Source organism: Lacerta agilis, chromosome 11, assembly GCF_009819535.1.
Source record: "Lacerta agilis isolate rLacAgi1 chromosome 11, rLacAgi1.pri, whole genome shotgun sequence".
NCBI lineage: Eukaryota > Metazoa > Chordata > Lepidosauria > Squamata > Lacertidae > Lacerta > Lacerta agilis.
In genome coordinates, this window is record NC_046322.1 from 498,740 (window position 1) to 509,390 (window position 10,651).

At 58.8% G+C, this 10,651-nt stretch overlaps 1 protein-coding gene across 1 annotated transcript in view; it reads right to left on the reverse strand.

The window, feature by feature from the left end:
* TESK1 (testis associated actin remodelling kinase 1) overlaps window positions 1–9,229 on the reverse strand; it is a 30,491-nt gene extending 21,262 nt beyond the window's left edge. The window contains exon 1 of the mRNA XM_033164433.1: window positions 9,088–9,229. The gene's annotated coding sequence lies outside the window, so the exon portion shown is untranslated. The remainder of the gene's footprint in view (window positions 1–9,087) is intronic.
* Window positions 9,230–10,651: the final 1,422 nt, after the last annotated feature.

Below are 10,651 nucleotides of genomic sequence, written 5' to 3' on the forward strand. Positions count from 1 at the left end.
AGAGGATACGATGTTACGCAATGTGAGTATATGTAAAACTAATAAAAATTATTATAAAAAATAGAAACTCAGATATAGAAGCTAGGTGCCAAATGGCTCCTTAAACCAGGGTTACAGCTGCCAAAATGGAATGCCCAGTTGCCATTTTGGGGCCAGACGACTTGAAAGTTATAATTTTCAATACACCTTTTTGGTTCCTGAAATTCATTCTGATTCTGCAGGTAATATATAGCTGATAGAATTCGACAGAATGTGTTGCTGGTGTGTGAGAACAGATCCAAGGATCCCCTGGCATGCGCCTCCGGGTTGGGGAGACGTCAGGCGCCATCCTGGGAAAGGGGCGTCTTCTCCTGGTCGCAAGCGGCTGATAGTCAGGTGCAAAATGTGCCTGGCTAATTTTGAACATTGGTGCAAATACTTGGACTATCCAGAGACGGGTTCACATCAAGAAGCATTAAGGGAAAACTGTTCAGGCAGGCCAACTCTCAGCAGGGAGAGCCTCGGCTGGTTGGTTGGTTGGTTGGTTGGTTTTACTTCTATGCCGCTTTTCCAAAATGAAAACAAAATATAAAATTAAAAAATTAAAAATTCCTTCCAGTAGCACCTTAGAGAACAACTAAGTTTGTTCTGTGCATGCACACAAAAGCTCATACCAAGAACAAACTTAGTTGGTCTCTAAGGTGCTACTGGAAGGATTTTTTTATTTTATACAAAATTCAGAGCATGTTAGTAAACTCAAAAAACCAACAATTTAGCAAACACAAAATAAATTCAACATTTCCAAAAAAGGAAAGAAACCAATCTAGGTTTAAGTAAAGGCAAAGGTAAAGGAACCCCTGACCATTAGGTCCAGTGGTGTCCGACTCTGGGGTTGTGGTGCTCATCTCGCTTTACTGGCCGAGGGAGCCGGCGTCCAGCTTCCGGGTCATGTGGCCAGCATGACTAAGCAGCTTCTGGTGAACCAGAACAGTGCATGGAAACACCATTTACCTTCCCACCGAAGCAGTACTTATTTATCTACTTGCACTTTGACATGCTTTCGAACTGCTAGGTGGGCAGGAGCTGGGACCGAGCAACGGGAGCTCACCCCATCATTGCGGGGATTCGAACCGCCGACCTTCTGATCAGCAAGCCCTAGGCTCTGTGGTTTAACGCACAGCGGTTTAAGTACATAAATACAAAACAAAGCAAGAGTTATGGCCATAAAGTTACTGCTTTCTTCTGCTCATACAATAGAAAGAGGCATGGCCTGCCCTACTGGGTTGTTGTTTGAGGACAAACCAGGAAAAGATGGTAAGACACTAAAAAAAAACACGCTGTCGATGAGAAACAACAGTTTGAAAGATGCTTCAAACGTGTCCCTGGTGTTTCTCCAGCCTTGGTGGCAAAATAAGGACACCAGAAGAGGCCTGAATCTGGATCAGGCCAGAGGAGGCCCGTCTTGTCCAGCACCCTGTTCTCACAGGGGCCAACCAGATTCCTCCAAAGGGAATCCCACAAGCAGGATCTGAGCACAGCAGGGGATTCCCAGCAAATGGCATAATTGGCAGAGATGGACTTCCTTCAACAGGAGAGGTGAAACATTGGCATTGTGGGCAGTAGCCTCTGGAGAGAGGGGCTTATGCATTTATTTGTAATAAATAAATAAATTATATACTGCTACATCATTTTAAAAAAAATCAAAGAGGCTTATAGCAACGGTATTTATATGCAATAAAACCACGGAGGAAAATAAAACCAAGAGATCATGAACTTGCCATGACAGAGAAATGTTTTGCTAGCATAAGATTATGGGGAACAGGGCTTGTCATGTGAAGTTCTGGCCACAAGGACAGTGAAGAAAGAGCCCCCATCATAGAGGCATAGAACCACAGAGCTGGAAGGAATCCCAGGGGTCATCCAGTCCACCCCCTGAAATGCAGAAATCACAGCGGAAGAATCATAGAATCGTAGAGTCCAAAGGGACCCCCGAGGGTCCTCTAGTCCACCCCCTGCAATGCAGGAATCACAGCTCAAGAATCGCCCACGGGCAGCCCTCCAAGCTCCGTTTAAAAACCTCCGCCACTTTCCGACACCCTCGCAAACCGCTGCCACCGCTGGCCCAAGCTCCAGCCTGCATTGACCTGATTACGGCCACACGGGCGTTGGCAACGAGCAGAAAAATACCGGCACAGCGCAGCCTGTTCCTGAAACCGGGACGTGGCAGAACCTGATGAACAGCTGGCTGGATCCAGCCGCTGAGAGACGCAGAGGGTGGCAAGGACAGGGCAGAGCCTCCCTTGGCTGGCACACCGCTTGGGCCCTGGCAGCCTCTCCAGCTGGTGAAGGGTGTCTCTTGTTCCCCGGGGGTCTCTGCAAAGCCACTGCTGCCAGTCAGAGCAGGAGATGCCCGGGCTAAGTGGGCCAGCAGCCAAACTGTGCCTCGGAGGGCAACTCAAGGGCTGGAGGCCAGCAAGAGAGCCTCTGCTTTGCCCTCACCACCTTCAGAAGGAGAAGATGCCAGGCTCTTTGGCCTGGGAGAGCCTCTGACCGCCAGAGGAGGCGCTACTGGGCAGGGGGTGGGCAGGGCAAGGCAGCCTCCTGTGTCAAGTCATTCTGCCTTTATTTCATGACATCTCTACACTGCTTGTTTGTTTAAGAAAGCCTCCCTTTACAAAAAAAGATTAAGCAACAAAACTATCAATAACAACAGGCAGCTATAATTTAAGACTTCCAAAAAGCTAAAATAACAACGGAATAAAAATGGATTAAAACTGGCAGCAACCTTCTCATTCTCTGGGTAGGCTTGTCAAAACAAAACCTGTTTCTAGCAGGGGCCGAAAAGAGGCTGCAGCGAAATTGCATCCCTGCAGTCAACAGGCAGGGAGTTCCAAAGGACACAGGCGGCCACACTTACAGGATTCCTTGCCCAGTCCCACCCCTGGCAAGGCTTTGCCCCAGAGGCAAAGAGGCTGGGCGTGGCAGAGGGAATTCACCCCCCCAAGGGACCCCCAGATCAGGGGAGGAACTGGCCGGTCCTGCAAAAGCCACCCATGTCTCTCCCCCCCCCCCCGCTTTTTTCAGTCTGATCCTGCTGTCAGCAGAGATCCTAGAATGGTAGAGCTGGAAGGGAACCCTCAGGGTCATCCAGACCAACCCCTGGCTGAAAAGCCCAAGGCAGGCGCCACAAACTGCAAAGAGGTGCACACACACACAAAAAAACCTCCCTGCGGAGCAGGCCAGAGATCACAAGGGGTTGTTTCTATCTACCTACACACACACACACACACACACACACACACACACACCACGCTCCAAAATCCACACCTCCTGCTGGGTGCCTCTGTGGGGGTGGGCACCCTCCGAGTGGCTTCAGCTGCCCTTCGGCTGCCCGCCAGGGCAAAGCAGGGCCAAACCCAGATCAGCTGTCTTCTAATTCCCTCTAATGAGCCCTTGCTGGGTGCGGCACCTAATGACCCTAATCATAATCCCTCCCCACAAGCCAGGAAGGAGATCAAAGGCAGCAGGCCAGCTGGGGAGAGTCTGCCTGGGGGAGGGGAGAGTGGGGAAGGGGTGTCCCCCACCCTCCAAGAGGGCAGAGGCAGGGTCACCTCACACACAATGCTCAGAGGCCAACGCTCACTCCTCAAAGCGGCTTCTGGCACAGAGTGCCAAGACACTCCAAACGTGGGGTGGGGGATCCGAAATGGCACCCGGCCTGGGGACACCCTGGCTGGCTGGCTGGCAGGCAGGAGTCACGAGCTGGCCTCCTCCTCCTCCTCCTCTGTGCATGGCAAGGGGGGGGGGGCTGGTGATGTTCTCCAGCTCCGAGAGGAGCAGGCAGAGATTCCTGCAGCGATGCCACCCACTCTCCCCCTCCCCGCCATTCCCGTCTCCTGGCACCCGGCCTGCAATCCGGGCACATTCCCAGAGCCAAGCTCCGCCGGTCTGCTGCTGCTGCTGCTGCGGCCGCCCACCTCCCGGGAGCAGCTGGGCCTCCCCACCCACGCCGGTGGCTTCCGAGCCCACTCCTCGCGGCCGGCAGGTGGGTGGGCAGCGTTCAAGACGGCAGAGGCTGTGCCAGGCCTTGCCCTCCTCCAGACCCAACTCCAGCCCACGGGCACACGCAGCGCAGGGCACAGCCGCCAGGCCAGGCCTGGGCAACTTGGGAAACTCCTCCCGGTCAGAGGCGGCAACCGAGCAACATTTGGGGGCGCTGGGGGCCCCAGGACTCTGACCCAGGCACCGGGGGGGGGGCTGGGGGGCTTCAGGTGGCCTGGAGGGTCTGAGGTTGTGCAGTGCATGTGTGTTTGCGAATGCCTTTCTCTGTCGGGAGCCTCCTTTGACTACTCAGAATCATAGGCTTGTAGAGTTGGAAGGGACCCCAGGGGTCATCTAGTCCAACCCCCCCCCCCCAACGCAGGAACCATAACTTGGTTTGTCTGTCTTTCTTGGATGGTGGAAATAACCACCTCAGCTTTCATTTCTGCTCCAGTTTTCCAAATCCGGAGGAGGAGGGCTGAGCCCTCGTGGTTCGTTGTGGGGTAACGCCAGCCTTGCGAGGTAGGCAGGGCTGCAAGGCAGCACCTCCAAGCCCCACAGCGTCCCTTCAGCAAATGCCGGTGGGATCATGCGTAACACACACCGACGCATATCCACAAATGCGAACCCTGCGCACAGCTTGCGCAGAAAACCTCCAGGCAGAAATCTGGGCTCCCGACTGTATGTGGTTGGGGGTGGGCGAACTTTAGCAAGCCACGCAGAGCAAGCAGAGGCAGAGACCTCCAGGTGACTCGAGCAAGCAAGTCAAGCTGCGAGCGACCGGGAAAGGCCCAGGATTGGAGCTTGGCCAATTCCAGCAGCGGAAAAGCTCCTTCCTGACTCCAAAGGCAGCCAGCCGCCAGACCCCAAACACAAGCCAGTGCATCTCCTGAGCATCTCTTCCAATACTGTATTTACAAAATACTTTAGCAAGCTGGGACTGGCCCAGAGACACAGAGCAGCCCAGGCATGGGGGGGGGGGTCCAGCACCCCCCACTCCGTGGGGGAAGGGCAAGAGGCCAAGGAGCGACCCAGCGAGGGACGGAAGGAAGGGCGTTTCCTGGAAACAAGCGCTGGCCGGCAGGAGCCAAGACGGAGGCGCTCAGGATCAGTGCCAGGAGACACGGGGGGTGGGGGGGGACGACCCAATCAGACCAAAGAGCCCCCTTGGGCTGGCAAGTGCAATGCAGGCGGGGGCAGGCCGGCCTCTCCTGGGACCCAGGATGAGGGGAACCTCAGCGGTCATCTAGTCCAGCCTCCTCTTAGGGGTCTGCCCCAGAATGCCCTCCTCAATGCCAGGATTATGCAGCCAAGGACCAAATGGACTTGGCTCTGAGAGGCCCAAGAGAGGAATGTGTGTCCTGCACCCAGCACCTCTGCCAACCAGGTGCCCTGCCGCTGTTTTGGACTACAAATCCCATCACGTGGGGAGCTGCAGTCCAAGACGTTTGGAGGGCGCCAGGCTGGCAAATCCTGCTCTGGGTCACTGAGCAGCTGCTCACAGTTTACAGGCCTTGGGCTCAGCATAGGAACAGACGTCTCAGGTTAGGGGGCTTTCTATGGGGCCTTCGCAGCCCTAAATAACTTTTTCTAGTTTCAGCCACACACACACACACACACACACACACACACACACACACCCCTGTATCTGCCACTTTAATGTGCATGTGATGCTTTTAGCTGCTCCTGGAACTGCAGAGGGTAAGTCCTTTTTTGAAGACCCTCAGAGAAGGAGTGGGCATGGTCTTTGCCCAGCCTCAGCCGCCCTTGTGGAGACAGTGGGACAAATCTGGGGGATCTGGGGCTGGAAAAGGCCAAAGGATCATTCACCATCAGCTGCTGCATCCGTCCTGGTGATTGGAGACCCTCCTGGGCTGCCCCCCCTTGCCCTCCCCCCCTGCCAAGGGCAGGACCCCACATAGCCACCAGCCCAACGGGGTGATCAGCCCACTCTGGGTTGAAATCCCCCGAGGGACGCCAGCTGCAAGAATCTCCGGGGCCAGCCCAAACACACACAGGAGTTCAGGGTGCCAGGATTTGTGCAGAGTGGCACTCTAGCCTGCCCTCTCGGCCGAGATGAGCTCAAGGGTCAAAATGCCTTCGGCTGGCCTTGGCAAGAACCGGGCGGGGGAACGGCCAGCCCTCCCTGGGAGAGCCCAGGGCTACGTCCGCAAGGCAAGGCTGCTCCAAGGAACGCAGAGCACAGGGGGCTCACTCTGTCCTTGCTTGGCCAAAAGCGGGTGGCATCTGCCTGGCAGCGGAGAAGCTGGAAAGGCCAAGCCGGATGACTCAGGAGCCGAGGCAAAGCCCTGGCCGGCCCAACTGGCCCCGCCTGGGATCCTGCATGCCACACAGACACTCACACTCTCACACCCATGTGCAGAGTGCAATCTCCTGAGCGGCTGCCCCTTGGCCCTTCCCCGCAGACCAGCTGCCAGGACTAATGGAGAGCCCTCCTCCCACTTCCTCCCCGGGACTTTGCTGCTCTGCTGTTCCCTCTGCTCCTTCCCAAAGTCCTGCCAAGAACTGGCAGCCGGCAGCGGGCATGGCAGGATCCCAGCATGCACCGCTCGCTCCGGAGAACAACGGGGACACCTTCAGGGCTGAGTGCAAAGAGGCCTGGGAAGGGAGGGGACGATGGCTCTGGCCTTGGCCTCTACGGGGGGGGGGGCAAAGGGAGGGGCCTCCTGGGCAGCGGGGATGGCAGGTGGAAGCAGCCCGAGGGCAAGCAAGTGGCATTGGCAGGCGGGCAAGGAAGGCTCTCCTTAGACCCCCAGGGGCCAGCAACCTTTTTCAGCCGTGGGCTGGTCCGCCGTCCCTCAGACCATGCGGGGGGCTGGACTATATTTTGAAAAAAAAAATGAAGGAATTCCTATGCCCCACTAATAACCCCGAGATGCATTTTAAATCAAAGGGCACATTCTTTGTTGTTATTATTGTTCAGTCGTGTCCGACTCTTCGTGACCCCCTGGACCAAGGCACATTCTACTCATGGAAAAACACACTGATTCCCGGACCGTCCATGGGCCAGATTGAGAAAGTGATTGGGCCGCATCCGGCCCACGGGCCTTCGGTTGCCTACCCCTGCCGAAGACCAAGAGAAAAGCCTTGGGTCAGGCCAAAGGGGACTCAACTAGGCCAGCCTCCTGTTCTCACTGGGGCCACCCAGGTGCCCCAGGAGGAAAGCAGCAGGCAGGATCTGAGCACCAGAAGGCTCTTCCCTCAGCGGGTTTCCAGAAACCGGGGTTCAGTGGAGGCAGAGCAGAGCCATCCTGGCTGGCAACCAGTGAGAGCTCTGTCCCCCTCCCTGAATCCATCTACTGTAAATCCAAGTTTAAAGCCATCCAAGCTGGTGGCCGTCCAGTGGGAGGGAGTTCCACAGTTTAGCGATCTCCTGGAAGTTTGCACACAGGCAGAGAGAGGGCCAGCTGACAGGCAGGAGGCCGGACGGTGCTCAGGGTCAGGTCACGGCCTGCATGGAGGCCTCTTCCGATGGACGGGGCCACTCCGGAGTCAGAATGCATCCTTCAGGCCCCACCCCTGCTCGCCTTGCCTTTAGTGGAGGAGCACAAAGCCCTGAGCAGGCAGCTGCCAAGCGGGTGAAAGGGGGGGGGGAGAGGATTGTGACACCACCCAGGCAGCAGCAGCTGTCAGCCAGGCCCTTCTTCGTGCCCAAAACCACGTGGGTGACTCTGGAGGAGCCCCAGGGCCAGAGGGATGGATCCAGTCACTCGGGGGCCTACACGGAAGGGGTGCAGAGAAGAGCAGGCAAGAGGGAGCGTCATCATTCAAGGAGCGCTGGACGGAGCCGGACCTTGGCACATTACGAAAACAAGGAGGGGGCACCCCCACCCTGCCCCCCTCTCCTTCTCCGCCGGGCAGGACAGACCCCCTGGCTCTTCAAGGGCCACCCTCTGCCCCCTTCAGCCCCCACCTCAGAGGACAACAGCATTTCACACACCAACAAGCTCAGGAGAGGAAGGCCAGCGCCGCAACTGAGAGTCTGCGAGAGAAGGATCAGGCACAGAGTTAGAGCAACAGTCCACCAGGCTGAGTACTGCCCGCACTGACTGGCAGCAACAGCTCACCCAAGTTTTTCTCCTGGAGATGCCACCATCAGGGATGGAAGTTGCGCCTTCTGCATGCCAGGCAGATGATCTGAGCAAGTTCCAGAGGAACGGGAGAAGCGGATGGAAGGTCTTTTGACCCCCCCCCCCGGAGTGGCACAGTGCCAGCTATTTCGTGCCAGGAGCCCACAAGCGTGAGGCTGAACCCCAGGAGCCTTGCCCGCCCTCAGGACAGAGGAGCTCCTGCAAGCCAAAGAATCCATGGAGGGGCAGCCCCCCTGCCGCCAGCCATCGGGCACCAACCCAGCCACCTGTTCCAATCCTGCCTTCCTGTCGCCCGCTGGGTGCCTCAACCTACTGGCCCCTCAAAATCCTTGCCCAGCTCACCAGGGCCTCATGCATGCTGCCCCAAGCGGCTGGCCGCCTCCTCTCTGCCCCAGGGCACCCCCAGCCTCCACATCTGGGACTGGAGGGCAGCATGCCCTCTGTCACCGTCATGGAGGGGGTGCCGCTTCTCCAAGTGTGCCCCAGCTGTGCCCTCCGGTGTGGCCGAGAAATGCCAGCCCTGCCCCTTGGCACCGTCCCCTCCTACCTCACCGGGGCTGTCAAGAGAGAGCTGGACACTGACAGAGGAGAACAGGCACACGCGGGGGGGGGCACCCAGAAGGGGCACCCTCTCGCCACCCCAAATAACAAAGCACCCTGTGCCAGGGCACTGTGCCAGGCCCCGTGACAACAACACGCCTCCCAGCTGTCATGACAGGGCCTGGTCCAGACCAGGGAGTGCGTGCCAACTGCACGACGAGCAGGCCAGCGGGGGCACAAGTGGCACAGAGCCCGGCCCCCCCCCGTGCCACTCCCCACCCCCACCCCGGCCTGGGAACCCCAAGGTCTTGACAGGGCTGCCTCTGAAGGAGCTGCCCACCCACCACGGGGACCCCCCGCCCAGCCCGGGGCTGTCCAATGCCCCCCCCCCCGGCCCCCGCCAGCCCCCGCTCACCTTGAAGACCTCGGAGAAGAAGCCGGCGCCGATCTTCTCGCAGTAGAAGTCGTCGATGCGCGCCAGCGTGGAGACGGCGCTGCGCAGGGCCCGGTACGAGGAGGGCCGCAGCCGGCCCCCGCCCGCCCCCTCGCCGCCCTCGCCCGCCTCGTCCAGCCGCAGAGAGAGCGCCGGGCGACGCGCCCCCGCCCCCGCCGCCCCCTTCTCGCGCTCCATCGCCGCCCGCAGCAGCCCCCCCGGCCCCCTTCACATGGCCCGGGGCGGCGGGAGGGGAGGGGCGGGGCGCCCAGGCCAGCCCGGGCCGGACGGCAGCAGCAGCGGGCCGGAGGGGGCGGGCGGGTGGGCGGGCAGCGAGGGCGGCGGCGGGGGGGGGGCGTCCGGGCGCGGCGTCGCGATCGCGGCTCGTCTGCGGCGGCCCCGGAGCGAGCGGAGGCACCGGCGGAGGCGGAGCCGCGGCGCGGGCGGGCGGGCGGGGCCACCCTTAACTCCTCGCCTGCCGCCGCCGCCGCCGCGCGGGCACGAGCCGCGCAGCCCCGACGGACGGACGCACGCGCCCCGCAGCAGCGCATCGCCCTCCGGCTCGGCAGCGGGAGCGAGTCCCCCGGCCAAGTTCCAGCGCCCCGCTTCTTCCCACCAGCAGCAGAAAGAAAGACGGCGGCCGGAAGGAGCTGCCCGCCCGACGGCTTCGCAGGCAGGCAGGGAGGCGACGCCAAGGAAATGCCCCGCTCGGCTGCTGCGTCTCAATCGGGGTAGACTGCGTCGGGACAAGGAGGCTCCTCTTCGCCCTCGCCGAGGACAGGAGGCGGCACGCGAGGGTCGCTTGGCTCCCATCCAGACAAACGCCTCTTGTGCCTTGCCCGCGTCAGGGGCCGCGGGGAGTATCCCCCCCCCCAGGCATTTTTAACATTTCAACTTCCTATGGTTTTATTGCTGTATACCAGCTTGATATGATGCCGCGGCATGAATATATATTGTCATGAATTAATGCACAATTCCTGCATTGCAGGGGGTTGGACTAGATGACCCTCAGGTACCTTCCCACTATACAAGTCTTTGATTCTAAGTAAATAAATGTGCTGTTGAGAGCCATGGCGGTGGGGGGGGGGTGTCTCTGACCCGGAGCATTGCTTGGAGCTGGAGCGGGCAAAGGAAGGAAGGAAGGAAGGAAGGAAGGAAGGAAGGAAGGAACCTTGTGAAGAAGCCCTTTCCCTGAGATGCAGTGAGGCATATGGGCCAACTACTGGGGGCTGGAGGGGGGCTTCGGCCCCACAATAAAATATTTGAGGGGGCTGAGCAGAGAAGTGGCCTGGTGTCGTCCCCACTGGGGTGAGCTGTATTGTATTTCTATTTAAATTACAGCAATTCTTTCTCAATTGGTGCCTATGCACATACATATATATACATTCCCTTATGTAGATAGGTGTCTCTTTTCCGGCCTGGACAATGCATTCCCAGAAAGGCCACGCAATGCAGGAGCCATGTGGAGGTCCAGGCCCCCTTTGCTGCAGTCTCTCCCTTGGCAATGCCGCCCCCGTCCCCGTCCCCCCACCCTGAGGCTCCTTCC